The sequence below is a fragment of the Eumetopias jubatus genome, unplaced genomic scaffold (genome assembly GCF_037043125.1).
Source record: "Eumetopias jubatus isolate StellerSeaLion01/CBP00866 unplaced genomic scaffold, mEumJub1_p1.0 scaffold_13, whole genome shotgun sequence".
NCBI lineage: Eukaryota > Metazoa > Chordata > Mammalia > Carnivora > Otariidae > Eumetopias > Eumetopias jubatus.
Genome location: NW_028274819.1, coordinates 79,860,148 through 79,877,532, shown reverse-complemented (window position 1 = coordinate 79,877,532; position 17,385 = coordinate 79,860,148).

Sequence of the window (17,385 nt, the reverse complement as noted above, 5' to 3'; positions counted from 1 at the left end):
GTATACAAATGCTGGCATCTTATTTACTTAGTTGTTTTTGTTGCCTGTCACTCTAGCCCATCAAATTGAAGTGTTATCCATTATGTCTTACTTTCTGAATGTTATATGCCCATTTGTGTATTCCCATAACTATGTTCATGCATTTTCCTCTGTATGGAATTCTTTTATCTCCTTTGATAGTTAAGTCTATTCATATTTCAAAGCCCAGCATAAATGTGATCTCCATTGTGAAGGCTTCAAAATTCTGCTGGTATAGACTTGATCCCTTCCTTTACTATATGTATATAGACATTACATTTGTTTATATATCTATTATAATTCTCTTTATACTTTGATTTTATCTACAAAAATAGTTGTGAGTTAGCCTTAGAGGTAAAATTACTTTAAATTTTTAGTAAATGAGAATTAACCTTCTTTTTTTCTTCACTTTTTGTTGTTGTTGTATCATTATGACAAATAAACACTAGATTTGTTTTGTCTTTTTTTGTTTGTCTGTGTTTGTTTTCACAAACCCAGATTTTAGACTGCTAGATCTTACAATAAGAGAAAAATGCAAAAAAAAATCTCTGGCTTGAGATATTTGATTCAACCAAACTTCAAAACTTTATTGAGTACAATTCTCAGCTACTTTCACATAAATTTCTTTTAATTCTCAAAATTTGACCAAAGTCACTCCTATATGAGTGACAAAGGCAAGATTCAAATAAGTCTCAAATCATAATTGGAGTAAAAGGAGTAACTAACAATGGGGTCACAAATGGAGTTTCACCTTTGCTATAGTTTTGTGTGTAGCTACTGCATCATCTTCGTCTGTATTAAAGCTGTAGTTTTTATTTTTTTTAAATTTACCTCAAAGTTAGAATTGGTCGAGGGGAAAAAACAAACAAGTTTTGACCTTCTCTAGTAATAACCTCTCTTTCCTACCTAAATATTTAAATAAACTCTAATAGTGCAAAATATGCCCCCAGAGTATATATCTATACCACTATTTCCCGTATTTCTTGGAGGGGACATTGTTTGGTATATCATACTCTGACAGTACTTAAATAGCTTATGCATGACCTGCTATCACAAACTGTCAGGTTGTAATTTAAAAAAAAATGAATTGCATACCATATTTAATTATCTTCCGACTGGAAATCATTTAATTATTTTAAAGTGAGGTTGGCTTTAAATATTTCTCCAAAGAGTAATTAGCATCAACATCTAATACCTTTTTAAAGAAATTCAAAATATAATTCAAAAAACATATATTGGTAACTACGTAGATATTCTCTTGATAATAAATTGTTAATCTTGGCACTACATTCCTAGTAATATCTTACCATAAAATAAAGCATAATTATTTACCATCATCTCTGACAGTTTAGTTAAAGTTGAGATGAAAGCATGACTGTAAAAGCCAGAATTAGTTTTAAATTACATGATCACTGGGTGCCTGGGTGTCTCAGTTGGTTAAGCGACTGCCTTCGGCTCAGGTCATGATCCTGGAGTCCCTGGATCGAGTCCTGCATTGGGCTCCCTGCTCGGCAGGAAGTCCACTTCTCCCTCTGATCCTCCCTCCGTCATGTGCTTTCTCTCTCTCTCAAATAAATAAATAAAATCTTTAAAAAAATTACATGATCACATTCACATTGTTATAGAATAAATTCACAATAAAATTTAAGAGGGCTTTTTCTTCATGTGAGTTCCATGAGATATGAATTATCCCCGAAGTATCAACGTTTGAGTGCCAGAAACCATGGAAGACAATTCCTATGATGGGGTGATTATTCCTCCCAGCACTAGCAAGGAAACTACAGAGAATATGTCTGTTTTTGAGCACACACCTTCAAAAATTTGGTATAGTTTCAAAAACTCTTCTTAGGTTATAACTATCTTTCTCTGGAAATGAGATTTAAAATCAGTTTGGTCTAAATTCTTAGCCTCATGAAACAGTTAAGCCATCACAAATCTTTCCATTAAGTTGGAAATTAGTTTATCCATTGATGGGGCAAGCTCAGGAATTTTATAACTACAAATTGCACTCTGAACACAGAACAGCTTAAAAGTAGATAAACCTCTTTGGGGAACTCAAAATCCTTCATCAAATTCATGTTTCTGTTTGAGAAGTGACTCAATGATCAGAGAGATAAAACAAGATTTAAAATTTTCATTTTAAAAGGGAGAGAAATCACAGAACTAGTACAATTTCCCAATAACCTGAAAATACCTAACTTTAAATATTTGGATAAAACCCTTTTCAAGAACATTATTTTGGAGCCCATATAAATATAGCAGCCAAAGTGTGGCATGTTTCTAAATTGGGCTAGGCACCAGTTCACCCACATATTAAAGATGTTAGGTTTATGTGCTTCAAGTGTATAATCCATGAAATTCATGTTTCTGGAATTAAATGATATTTGGTCATTCAGTGATTCATGTTTATTGGGTGACTAAATGAAGAAAGATTTTTTTTCTCAGTAATCATAAATGCATATACATAGAACAAAAATGACAGCTAGTTATTTATCAACACATCAACCAATTATATGTGAAAGCATTGCCTATGTAACACAACCATTGAGATCCAATTATTTCACCCCTAAAACTCTAGATCTCATTTTATTATCTTTGGAAATACTCTTCCAGTTGCTTCAGTTTTCATAACAGAGTTTCTTAAAGATACCATATTCTCTTTGCATGATAAAGTTTATAAAGGGATTTGGCAAAATGTAATGACTTAGCCTAACTTTTTTTTTAACTGAAGCAGAATGAGGATTTAAAACTGTAACTACTATTGCTAAATGCCACCCAATTTCAGAAGATCTCTGAATATTTGGCAGCTGACATGAAATTCATATTGGTCCTCAGAAATTTAAAATAAAAGAAGAAAATTAGATGCAAAAGTTAAAAAGGGAAGCATTTATACTTTCATATTTGGGTAAGGAAAGAGCAGATGGCTTGTGGAGCACTCTTGAAATGTGAAAAAGTTGTGCTGTTTAATAGTTCAGCAAGAATAGAAAGAGACAGAGGTAACAATGTGAGAAACTGCCTCCAATAAAGAAGTTCATTAAATCATTAGTATCCCCCAGGTTTTTTAACTCCCAAAATAAATATTTATTTATCAATTTTTTTTCTTGTCCCTGTTACATATATACATATTTTGTACTTGTTAAAACACTTTATTTTTGGTCCTAAAGTTTTCAGTTTCATTCATAGGTATTTTCTGATCGATGAATGCCTTTGTAATTATGTTTAGAATGCATAAAATATAGAAATTAGCTTAGTGATGAATAATGATTTATAATTAAGGAAAATGGCCCATTTTTATTCAAGATACTGTTTCTGAGTTTTGTCAAGGCAAATACAAGCATACTTAATTGTTCAGCAACCATTCTTACTGCATGCTTATACACATGTACAAATCTATTGCAGTTGGTTTCTCATTGTTTATTACTTGTTTCCCAGTTGTTCATTCAGCATTTCCATGACCACGTCATAATCCTACATCTTTATCTTACATCTTTATGAAATAGATCATTAGGCAAAGTCCACATTATTCGTTCAGACATGTGCTCAAAGATTATTTATAGAGTGTCTTCCCAGTCTGAGTTTTCTGATGTAGACACCAGCTGATAGCCTTGTCACATTGCTTAAATATTGGTGTTCCCACAGTGTGAGATAACTAATGTTGACCAAGAAATGAGTGATCACTAAAGACTGTCTTCCCTTCACAACACCAAGAATGTTTTATGCAGTGAGAAACCTCATATGTCCTACAAATGTCACTGTAAGAGTAATAGATTTCCAATGTACAATTGACTGAATTGCTTCTCATTATGAATTATTTGTGTAACTTAAGAGTTTCATCCTCCAAAGAAATTCTAAATTTTTCCCTCTTTTCTTGTTTTAAGGATTATTCCTATTTAGAGTTTTCTTTTGCACCCCAGAGCTGGAGTTTGATTGGAGGACTTATCCACAGTGATTACAGACCTGTGGTTGCTAGACAATAAGAATTTGTTCTTGTTGGAGGGATAAATTATCAATGACTTTTCATGTTGGTTGCAAAGATAGAGCTTCTCTATTGTGTGAGTTCTTTGGTATGAATAAAGGTTAACTCTCTGGCTCTAGTTTTTCCTACATTAATTAGATATGTATGGTTTCTCCATAGCAGTTTGGATTTGGGTATTTCTCTTTTCCCAAGTGAATCATGTTCTGTTAAAAATCCAGTTACTTAGGGTCTGGTAAAATAGTTTCTCTTGCGGGTAGGCCTCATTAAAAAGAACAGAATGCTCTGGGTCTATTTTAGACTTATGTTTTAGATCTATGGTTGTTTCCTCCCTTCCCTGCAGGAAATACATTTTCTCCAGTTTTCAGTGTGAAAACCTGGTAGGGATCCTAGAGGGAAGACTCACAAAAGTGTAGGGATCTCTCCTAGGATAGGATTGACCTGGAGTTTTTAATTTCAGACTTGTTCACACTCAGCCTCCAGCAATTTTTCAATTACAGCTTAGGTTTTCCTACCCTGGTTTCCATGGAGGTTTCTGTTCTGGTAAATTGTGATTCTTCCTATACATCTGTCTTTCCAATTTTGGGCCAGAGATTTGCCCTGTGACCTCAATTCTCTGATGGATCTAAGAAGAGTTATTGATTTTCAGTTCATTCAAAAAGTCTGCCTGTGTCCATTTCTATTTCTTTATTTCCCATGAAAGTACTTTTTTCAGCTCTTTAACCAATATTTCTTCATTTTATTCCTAATGCCTCCTAATTCTTTAATAAGAATCATATTTGCTTTATTTGTAATGATTTGAACCTTCTAATTTTCTTGGGTTCCTTTTTCCCTTTTTTTTAGCTTACAATTGAACACTCAATTCATTTTAAAAACCTTTTTAGTTTTTCTTTATTAAGTGGTTAAAACCCACTACCTTGGTCACAATTTCCTTACATTCGTTCTTCTTGATGATAATTACTTCATAATTGGTAATGTCATTTTATTTTTAGTTCACCCTAATTGTTACATAGTTAAGTAGAATTTTTGCTTTAATAATATTCTGAATGATTAAAATATATTTTTATGGTTTAGTTTTATTTTCACTATCTGATTATTTATTTTTATCTTGGTTCTATGGTGGTAGGAATCTTTGACTTATTTGATAAAGAAATTTTGCAACTAGCTGAAATTTTTCTGTGGCCAATGACAAACTCATATTTGAAGGATGTTCTATGAGTGTACTGAAATATATAATAACAAATCTTTGCTTTAAGAATTTTCTGCAACAGAGGTGATAAAACCATACATGATTTGTGGTGTCTGAGAGCACAAAACAAAAATGCCAGAGGCTTAAAACATAAAAAGATTTATTATTTTCTCTTGATCATTCCACTCTGGGTGGTTGACCCTGTAGAGGTTCTGATTACCACTCATAACTCAGGCATGCATGTGCTCCCATCCCATAATTGAACCTCTGTGATTATGGTTGCAAAGGAACAGAAAGCAAGATGGTCATACATGGACTCTTACAAAACTGGCTTAGAAGTTAGACATCATTTCCCTTCTTATCCTATTAGGTAAAACTAGTCATATAGATTTGTCTGATAATAGGGACCTGGGATACAAGGGAAACACATGATTATATGCAATGGAGCTATAAAAAGTCCAACTATTTTTCTAATATGGAGTGATCTCCACTATGTTTGGGGAATATGATACAACCTGCTCTTTCATGTAAAAATTGAAAATGAAACTGAAAAGAATGCAAGTGGTTACTTATTGGGGGCATGGAAAAGAAAAGACAGATTTGTAGTAGAGATTCTCTGAATATATATTTTAAGGTAATTGTTGATTATTGACACTCATAAATTGTTTGTATATTCATAACAAAATAAATAAAGTAAAAAAAAGAAAAAGTGGGAGACTTCTAAGTAGATGGCAGAGTATGAGGACCCTCTCCCACAGACACACCTAGGTAAGAGCCACATCAGTGCATCCAACCCAGAAAACGACCCAAAGACTGGCAGAAGATCTTCCATGGTTAATTGTAGAGAGGAAGACAAATCACAAAGGGTAAGAGGGGCAGAGATGTAGTCAGGAACGAAACTCTTGGCAAGACTAACCACAAATGGGAGGGACACCACAAGCACAGAGAAGGGAGAGAAGCAGATCCCACACTAGATGCCTCAGACACAGGGGACCTGCACTAGGAAGATGAATCTCCATAACATTTAGTTTTGAAAAACAGTGGGGCTTAACTTCATGAGTTTTTATAACCAGAAGGGCTCAATTCTGGGTACTTTAAAAATCAGCAAGCTTGGCTCTGGGAGAGATGGAAAGTGATGGGAAAATGAGTCCCTGCCTTTAAAGAGACAGCATAACAAACAATCCCAGAAGATACTGCATACAAGCAGTAGTCTGAAAAGCACCTGGAGTGTACATGAAGATTTGTTTACTAATCCCAGAACGTGTGCTCAAGAGGCAGGGATCTTTAGGAGACTTCTCCAGGAACAAAAGAGCTGGTGGGTGACATTTGTCCCTAATACCCCACAGCCTGGATGACTGGACAGCTACAGGAAACAGCACAAACACTTTCCACCTAACTAGCTAATGGGATATAACCTACCCCCACATTATTCTGTGACTCTGCCATATCCAACCATCTCACTCAGCAGAAGCCCCTCCAATAAGTCCTCCTGCTATGTCTGTCTAATCCTGCAAGAAATCCCAGCAGGGACCTGAACCATTCCAAAGTGTTTCCTGCCCTGGGGAGAGGGGAAGAAAACATACACACCAGTATACTCTCAGTCCCAGGAGCCAAACTGTATAACTGGCAGTGCAAGGAGACTGTTCTGCTGTTCAGTGCATTTGCAGCTCCACAGTGGACGGCCCACTATACTCACCTACAAAAGCCACTCACAATACAAGGCAGGGAAAGCATCCTACAGGTCTGTGCTACTGCAGCCCCAGCAGAAGGACTGGGAGCAGACATCTGATTTGTCTGTAGGCCTCACGCATAAACAAAGATCGTCAGGGAACAACATAGGGAAAGCACCCTGCAATTTAGTGAGATCACCACCCTGGCAAATGGGCTGAAGGCAGGCATCTTGTCCTACTGCTGACACTGCATAACTGCAAACCCATAACTGCTCCACACGCATCTCTTAGAAGCAATGGGAAAAACTCCAGCCCACAACAGGCAAAGTGGTCCATTGCAGCCAACTGAACTGAAGGCAAAGAAGCCACAGCTACAACAGTAGTGTGCATACAACCCACATAGGAGATCCACTGAAGCACATGGTTCCAGTAAACAGGGGACATTGAGCTACAGGGCACCAAAGGACCTCTTATTCATAGAGTCACTACTTTCAATATCAGGAAATGTCACCAACTTTCCTAATACACAGAAACAAACACAGGGAGTTAGACAAAATGAGGAGACAGAGGAATATATCCCAAATTAAAGAAGAGGACAAAGCCACAAAAAAGGGCTAAATGAAACAGAGATAAGCAATATGCCAGATAATAAATTCAAAGTATTGTTATAAAGACACTTACTACACTTGAGAAAACAGTAGAGGATCTCAGTGAGATCTTCAACAAAAAGATAGAAAATATAAAAAAGAACTAATCAGAGGTAAAGAACTCAATAACTGAAATATAAAAAATACTCTAGAGGTAATAAATAGTAGGTTAGAAAAGACAGAAGAAAAGATCAAGTTGCTGACAGAGCATTGCAAAGCAGCCAGGATGAATAGCAGAAAGAGAAAAAGAACAATAAAAAATGAGAATAGGTTAAGGGAACTCATTGACCTCATCAAGTATAACATTTGCATTATTGGGATGCCAGAATGAAAAGAGTGAGGAAAGGGGGCAGAAAGTTTATTTGAAGAAATGATACTTGAAAATGTCCTGAAACTGGGGAAAGAAGCAAACATCCACATGCCTGAGACACAGAGATACTGCAACAAAATTAATCCAAGGAGGTTTGTACCAACACAAATAATAATTAAATGGTAAATGTAGTGATAAAGAGAGAATTTTTAAAGCAGCAAGATAAAAGAAAATTGTTAAATGCAAGGGAAACCAGATAAGGCTGATTTTTCAGCAAAACTTCGCAGACCAAAAGGGAGTGGTATCATATATTCAAAGTGCTGAAAGAATAAAACCTGCAGCCAAGAATACTCTACCCAGCAAGACTATCATTCAGAATGGAAGTAGAAATTGTTTTCCAGACCAACAAACCAAACAAAAACAAAAGAAGAAAAAACAGTTAAAGGAGTTTATCACTAATAAAACAGCCTAAAAGAAACATTAAAGGGAATTCTTTGAGTGAAAAGAAAAGGCCGTAATCAGGAGTGAGAAAATTAGAAAAGGAAAAAAAATGTCTATAAGTATATGCAAACACAAAAAATAGTAGATTAATCACTTACAGAACCAGTATGGAGGTTAAAACATAAAAGATGTAAAATCAATTATATCTATAAAAGTCAATCAAGTAATTCACAAAATAAAAAGGAAAGATATCATATACATAAAAGATGGGGGAAGGAAGTAAAAATGTGGTGCTTTTAGAATGGGTTCAAACTTAAGTGACCATCAATTTAATATAGACTACTATATGCATAAGCTGTTATATATGAGCCAAATAGTAACCACAAATCAAAAACCTGTAATAGATAGATAAAAAATAAAGAAAAAGAAATGCAAACATATTAAAGAAAGCCACCAAACTACAAGGAAAGAAAGGAAGACAAAAAAGAAAGAAAGAATTACAAAAACAACCATAAAACAAGTAATAAAATGGCAATAAATATACACCTACCAGTAATTACTTTGAATGTAAATGGACTAAATGCTTCAATTAAAAGAAGGGTGACTGAATGCTGCCTACAGGAGACTTCCTTCACACCTAAAGGCACATGCAAATGTGAAGGGGTAAAAAAAAACTTTTATCATGAAAATGGAAGTGAAAAGAAAACTGGGATAGCAATACTTATAACTGACAAAATAGACTTTGAAACAGACTGTAACAAAAGACAAAGGACATAACAATAAAGGGAATAATCCAACAAGAAGATAAAACAATTATAAACATTTTTGCACCCAAAAGGTGAGCACCTGAATACATAAAGCAACTATTAATAGATATAAAAGAAGAAATAGACAGTAATACAATAATAATTGGGGACTTTAACACCCTACTTAAATCAATGGATAGATTATTCAAAGTGAAAATCAACAAGGAAACAGTGGCTTTAAATGACACATTGGACCAGATGCACCTAACAAATACATTCAGAACACTCCACCCCCAAACAGTAGAATACACATTTTTCTCAAGGGCACACAGAACATTCTCCAGAATCATTCACACGTTAGGGCACAAAGCAAATCTCAACAAATTCAGAAAGATTGAAATCATATCATGCATCTTTTCTGACTCCAATAGTATGAAACTACAACTCAATCATAAGGAAAATTTTGGAAAGAACACAGATTCATGGATGTTAACTAAGATGCTACTAAACAATGAATGGGTCAACCAAGAAATCAAAAAGAAAATAAAAAAAAAATACATGGAGACAAATGAAAATAAAAACACAACAGTCCAAAATCTTTGGGATGCAGCAAAAGCTATTTATTCAGAAGACGGAAGATTATGACTATACAGACCTACCTCAAGAAACAAGAAAAATCTCAAATAAACAACCTACACTTACACATAGAAACAAAGAACAATAAAGCTTAAAGCTCTTAGAAGGAAAGAAATAATAAATATTAGAGCAAAAATAAATAAAATGAAAACAAAAACAAAGAAACAAACAACCCCCCCAAATTAGAGCAAATCAATGAAACCAAGAGCTAGTTCTTTGAAAATATCAACAAAATTGATAATCCTTCAGCTGGACTCATCCAAACAAGCAAACAAACAAACAAACAAAAGAGAGGACTCAAAATTAGAAATGGAGGTGAAATAACAAACACCACAGAAATACAAAGCATTACAAGAAAATATTATGAAAAATTATATGCCGAAAATTGGACAACCTAGAAGAAATTCAGAAGCTTTCTATCATCTTCGAATTTTTGGAATAGTTTGAGAAGAAAAGTATTAACTCTTCTTTATATGTTTGGTAGGGTTCACCTGTGAAGCTATGTGGTCCTGGACTTTTGTTTATTAGGAGGTTTTTGGTTACTAATTCAATTTCATTGTTAGTAATCAGTACGTTCAAATATTCTATTTCTCCCTGATTCAGTTTTGGAAGGTTATATGTCACCAGGAATTTATCCATTTCTTCTAAGTTGTCCAATGCATTTAAGAAGAAGAAGAGAAGGAAGAAGAAGAAGAAACAAAGAAAGGAAGAAAGAAAACTACAAGCAAATATCTCTGATGAGCATAGATACAAAAATCCTCAACCAAATATTAGCAAACCAAATCCAAAATACATTAAAAAAATATTCACCACAAGGAGATGGGATTTATTCCAGGAATGTAATGGTGGGTCAACATTCCCAAACTAATCAGTGTGATGCATCACATTAAAAAGAAAAAAAGATGGGGGCACCTGGGTGGCTCAGTCAGTTAAGCATCTGCTTTCTGCTCAGATCATGATCCCAGGGTCCTGGGATTGAGTCCCATTGTCAGGCTTCCTGCTCAGCGGGGGTCTGCTTTTCCATCTCCCATTGCCCCTCCCCTACTCATGCTTTCTCTCTCTCTCTCTCTCTTTCTCTCTCTCTCAAATAAATAAATAAATAAATAAATAAATAAAAAGAGAAAGGATGAAAACCAAATGATCATTTCAATTGTGGCGGAAAAAGCATTTGACAAAGTACAACATCCATTCATGATAAAAACTCCACAAAGTAGGCTGAGAGGGAACCTTCCTCAACATAATAAAGCCCAATTGAAAACCGACAGTTAACATCATAATGGTAGAAAACTGAGAGCTTTTCCTCTAAAATAAGAAGCAAGACAAGGATATCCATTCTCACCACTTTTATTCAACATAATACTGGAAGACTTAACCATAGCAGTCTGAAAACAACTAGAAAAGCACCCAAATTGCTAAGAAAAAGTCAAATTTTCACGATTTGCAGGTGACATGATACCATATACAGAAAACCTTAAAACTCCACCAAAAAATTACTAAAACTGATAAATGAATTCAGTAAAGTCACAGGATACAATGTTAATATACAGAAATCTGTTGCATTTCTATACACTAATAATGAAATAGTAGAAAAGAAATTAATAAAACAATCCCATTTACAACTGCACCAAAAAGAATAAAATATCTAGGATTAAACTTAACCAAAGAAGTGAAAGATCCTCTACTCCAAAAACTATAAAACAATGATGAAAGAAATTGAAGATGATACAAATGAAAAGACAGAACATGCCCATGTGTTGTAAGAACCAATATTGTTAAAATGTCCATACTACCCAAAGCAATCTATAGATTTAAAGCAATCCTTATCAAAATACCATTTGCCTTTTTCACAGAACTAGAACAAATAACACTAAAATTTGTATGGAACCACAAAACCCAAATAGTCAAACCAATCTTGAAAAAGAGCAAAACTAGAGGTATCACAATCCAGATTTCAAGATATACTACAAAGCTATATTAAACAAAACATTATGGTACTGGTACAAAAGAACAGACACATAGGTAGGTAGAACAGAATAAAGGATCCAGAAATACACCCACATGTTTGGTCCATTAATCTATGAGAAAGGAAGCAAAATATAAAATGAGAAAAAGACAATCTCTTCAACAAATGGTGTTGGGAAAACTAAACAGTTACATGCAAAAGAATGAAACTGGACCACTTTCTTACACCATACACAAAAATAAACTCAAAATGGATTAAAGACCTACATGTGAGACTTGAAACTATAAAATCCCTAGAAGAAAATATAGTAATTTCTTTGACATCAGCCATAGTAATATTTTTCCAGATATGTCCTCTTTGGCAAGGGAAACAAAAGCAAAATTAAACTATCGTGACTATACAAAAATAAAAAGCTTTTGCACCGCAATGGAAAGTATCAACAACACAAGAAGGCAACCTACTAAAACGGAGAAGATATTTGTAAATTATATAGCTGATGAGGGGCTAATATCCAAAATATATAAAGAATTTATGCAACTCAACACCAAAAAAATAATCCACTAAAAATGGACAGAAGACTTGACTAGACATTTTCCAAAGAAGACATACAGATGGCCAACAGATGAGTGAAAGATGTTCAACATCACAAATCATAAGGGAAATGCAAATAATGACCACAATATGAGATATCACCTCACATCTGTCAGAATGGCTAAATTAAATAACACAAGAAACAACAAGGGTTGGTGAGGATGTGGAGAAAAAGGAACCCTTGTGCACTTGTTATTGAGAATGCAAATTGGTGCAGCCACTGTGAAAAATAGTATACAGTTTCCTCAAAAATTTAAAAATAGAATTACCATATGATCCAGTAATTCCCCTACTGGTTATTTCCCCAAAGAAAATTAAAATACTAATTTGAAAAGATATATGTGCACCTATGTTTATTGCAGCATTTTTTATAATAGACAAGCTATAGAAATAACTCAAGTGTCCATTGATACATAAATAGATAAGAAGTGGTAATATATATATGTAATGGAATATTGCTCAGCATTCAGAAAGAACAAAATTTTGCTTTTGCAACATTATGGATGAACCTAGAAGGTATAATGCTAAGTGAAATAAGTCAGACAGAAAAGGAGAAATACCATAGAATTTCACTCACATGTAGAATTTAAGAAACCTAATAAAGAAAAGAAAAACACTTTTAAATATAGAGAACAAACTGGTGGTTGCCAGAGAGGAGGTGGGTGGAGAATGGATGAAACAGGTGAAGGGGAATAAAAATACACTTATCTTAAGAAGCACAGAGAAATGTATAGGATTGTTGAATCATTATATTGTATACCCGAAACCAATAGGATACTGTATAGTAATTAGACATGAATAAAAAAATAGAAAAAAACAATGACCTGGCTTATGAAAATATAATATAAAATGAATAATTATTCAAGTGGTTTTCAGCAGGACATTAATTATTAAATTATAATCAAATTGATTTTAAGTGTGTATCGATGATTGAATTGATCCAAAAGCAATACAGAGATGCTGTTTAAATCCAGTTGCTTTCCTGCAGAAGTTTTTCAGTTATCTTAATTACTGAAGTCATTGGGTTATTAGAGTAATAGTTATATTATTAAAATACCATTGGATATTTTACAAGCACAATTCGTTCTCATAATACTACCCCTTAACAAGATGGTGTTGAATGAAGAATGTCTTAACAGTGATTCCCATTTTTTCCTTACTTTGTAGTAGAAACTGTATATCTATATTAAAGTCCTGAGAATTATTTTAGTTTGTATAATTTTGGTTAGAGCACAAAGGAAATGAATCTGTAAATTAGAAAACATTAAAAAAATGGTATAATTGTTTCTTCTATTCTTTTACTTGGGGCAGCTTTAGACAGAACACGGGATACTTTGAATATTAGACTATATGGATAAGGGACAGTCTTTGTATAAACTCTGATAAAATCTATCTCTGCCCCAGTTCACCAGGCAAAAAAGCAAATGGATTTTTTGTTATCATCCTAATTTTGAGCCATCAGAATGCTCACTAAATCCCAAGTTTTTCATAAGGTAATTTTCTGTAGCACCATACTAAAATCTATGCATCTGCATTTTATTGGTATCTCTAAAACTTTATTCATAATTGATATTGGCCTACAGAATAGATCTTTATACATAAATAGAAAATTGTCACAACCAAAGCATTCCATAGTAGGCTATCTCAGCAGACTTTGAGGAAGGACTAATGTTCCAAATAATTTTTTAAAAGATTTATCTATTTATTTGAGGGGGGAGGGGCAGAGGGAGAGAGAGATCTCCAGCAGAAATCCACCTGAGCCAGGAGCCCAAGGTGGGGCTCGATCTCATGACCCTGAGACCATGACCTGAGCCAAAACCAAGAGCCAGGCACTCAAACAACTGAGTCACCCAGGCGGCCCTCAATTTTTATACTCCATTCAATGTTTCCAGATTAAGACTAAATTATTTTAACTGCCTCATTTACTACAAACTATTTGTTAGGGAGGCAAAACATCTTCGTTACTTTTAGTCTCTCTCTTTCAATTGCTTCATGTTTATTTTGTCAACAAATGAATGAAATTTCATAGAAGACTTAAACCAGAACTTTGATTTTGTGAAAATTAACCGGTTCTTTTCTGTTTGCTCTTATATAAACCTCTGTTTAGATGTAGTGTCATCTCCAAAAAGTTTGAACGGCTTTTTGAATTAAACAAACAAAATTATCATAGAATATCGAAATCTGACGACCTCATGCAATTTTGTATATATAGCACTGCTAACTACTTTGTCCTCACTGATTTATCTTCTGATACCATTAAGCACAGTTAAGGGCTCTTCATTCCATAATTCCTAGTGTATTTGTCTGTAAATATTTATCTTCTCCTGTTCTATGTAATAATGACAGATAATCTGTGTAACATTTTATGTTTTCTCTTCACTTATTTATAACACAACACAATGCTACTGACCATTTGTCAAGTAAACGTTCTCCAATACCAATGAACAGGTAATGAATTTATATAAATTAACCTGAAACCTCTGGTAGCATAAAGATATGTTTTGATGAGAATAGGGAAGCGATCTGAAAAAGATACCACGAATACTTTCAGCTAACTCTAGTAGGCTCTCTTATGTGGCTACACCAATAGCACCTTTTTATTTCTTCACCTGATGGACTAAAAAGCTATTAGATTGGGGCACTATTTGTGATATTATGCATGGTCACCAAGAAAATAGCATTTTCAGTGGCCATAAGGAAGAAATTTCAAAAATTTGCAACATATCACAATTCCTAGCCCAAGGGTATCCAGGGTTCTTTGTCCTTTGGTAAATTTTTAGAAATATTGTACTGTGTTCTCGCTAGAGATAAGAAACAAAGCATGATCCAGCCCTTTCTGAATTAAATATTCTTTGATTTCAGTGAAGCATGTTGTAAAGGTTGTGGAGACTTCATTGTAGATTTGGTCATAGAAATAGCAACACAGAGCAATAGTTTTGCAGCTAAGAAGATGGAAACGTGGCTGTGCACTGTGTGAGACAGAAAGAGCATTGTCCCTGAGGCAGCCACAGCTGCTAATAGTTGTTTCAGGAATCAAATTGAACAGACACCTAGAAGTGAAGCCACTGTATCTGTTGTTCAGATAGTTTCACCCAAGTCAAAGAAGACCTGGATTTATGAAGCATTTTAGACAGAGGGTAATTATTTTGCTTTATATGATTAATCTTTATTTTAACAAAAAGTTTTGCTTCAGCAGAAACTCTCCCTAATGAATTAACATGCACACACACACACATACACTCCTTGAGGAACACACCTGCAATTGGGTTTTTTTCAGCTTTATTAAGCTGTAAGTGACACATAAAAATTGTATATTTAAGTGTACAGCTTGACGTTTTGGTATACATACACATTGCAAAACAATCACCACACTCAAGCCAATAACATACCCATCACCTCAAATAGTTAATTTTTTTCTTTTCTTTTCTTTCTCTGTGTGTATGGGTGTGTAGGGGTGTGTGTGTGTATGTGTGTGTGTGTGTGTGTGTGTGTGTTTGTGTGTGTGGTAAGAAGGCTTAAGATTTATCCTCTTAGCAAGTCTCAAGTATACAATTCAGTATTATTAACAATAGCCACATTGCTATACATTAGATCTTCCGAACTTATTTACCTTGCATAACTGAAATTTCATACCCTTTTGCCTACATACATTTCCTCATCTCCTGACATCTAATAATCATTATCAAGGCCAAATTACAGCAAAGAAGAAATTCAACTTCTCATTTTTCACTAAGAGCATTATTTCAGAGTTAGTTTAAAAATATTCTCTCACCTGTGTAAGTTAGTCACTCCCACACACATTTCTTTAGAGTGAAGGGTTTACTTCACTCTACTGAGCATTTATAAATTAAATTTAAAATAAAATTATAGTAATTTTCATGATTTGAATTTAGATCAACTCAAATTTAGTTTCTATTACTACCTAGATTTTATCTCTTTACTAAAGCTTATATTCCTTAGATCCATCTCATTCACCTTAAATTAGTAGGAACAAATTAGTAGGTTTCCAAGTTACTTTGTCTTGCCAAAATTGTGGTAAGGCTTTATCACATTCTGATAAAAGCCATGGCAAGACTAGGGCAAGACCTTCAGTACTGGAACAATATAAGAGATAATTTAACACTTTCATATTTTTAGAGGCAGGAAAATGGACCAAGATATGTTAGACTGTTGGTATGATTTACCAGTCTATGTCGGAGTGTTGAAAAGGAAAGCTAAAAATGAAGGGGGGAGTTGGAGGGGGAGACGAACCATGAGAGACTATGGACTTTAAGAAACAAACTGAGGGTTCTAGAGGGGAGGGGGTGGGGGGATGGGCTAGCCTGGTGATGGGTATTAAGGAGGATATGTACTGCATGGAGCACTGGGTGTTATACACAAACAATGAATCATGGAACACTACATCAAAAACTAATGATATAATGTATGGTGATTAGCATAACATAATAAAATAAAAAAATTTAAAAAAAAAGAAAAGGAAAACTAAGACCTAGTAAAGAATTTCATGCCTAAAACAACAAACTGTCAAATCACAAAATGACACAACAAGAAATAAAAACCCAAATCAGGAAGGGGATTGTGTCCCTTGGGAACAATCATAAGAGTGTAGCCTCCACACTCTGAGTGGAATGGGATGTACTAACCAACTCCTCTCAAAAATTGAAAAACACAATGACTATCTCAATACATTTTGTTTCCTTTCTAAATATAACAAGAGTATTAAAATGTTCAGACTCATTGCATTTAACTTTTCTTTAAATGCATTTTTAGAAAATAACTAGCTATAGCACAATTACAGTGACAAAGGTTTTATTTCAACAAAATTTTAACCAGACTAAATGATAATCACTGTCTTTTGGGGTGTATTTCTAGTTTCTAGAGAAGGGAATTAACAAGCTGTTGTTTATATCCTTAGCAGAAAAAATATCAACTCAGAAACTGCTTCTCTTCAAGCAGGTGTTTCAGTGTATAAAAAGTAGAATTATATCTAATAGCCATATCCCAATATAACATTTTGTTGTTGTTAGGTAGTTCTCTCTGAGGATAATAATGCCATAATAAGACAGCTGCTAAGTTTTATTTTATTTTTTTAAAGCTAATCCACTTCTGGTTTACATCATTGTAACTCAAATTGTTGCCTGTGACATATACAGATAAATACAAGTGCATTAAGATGATTTTCTTAGGAGTACTGCCCTACT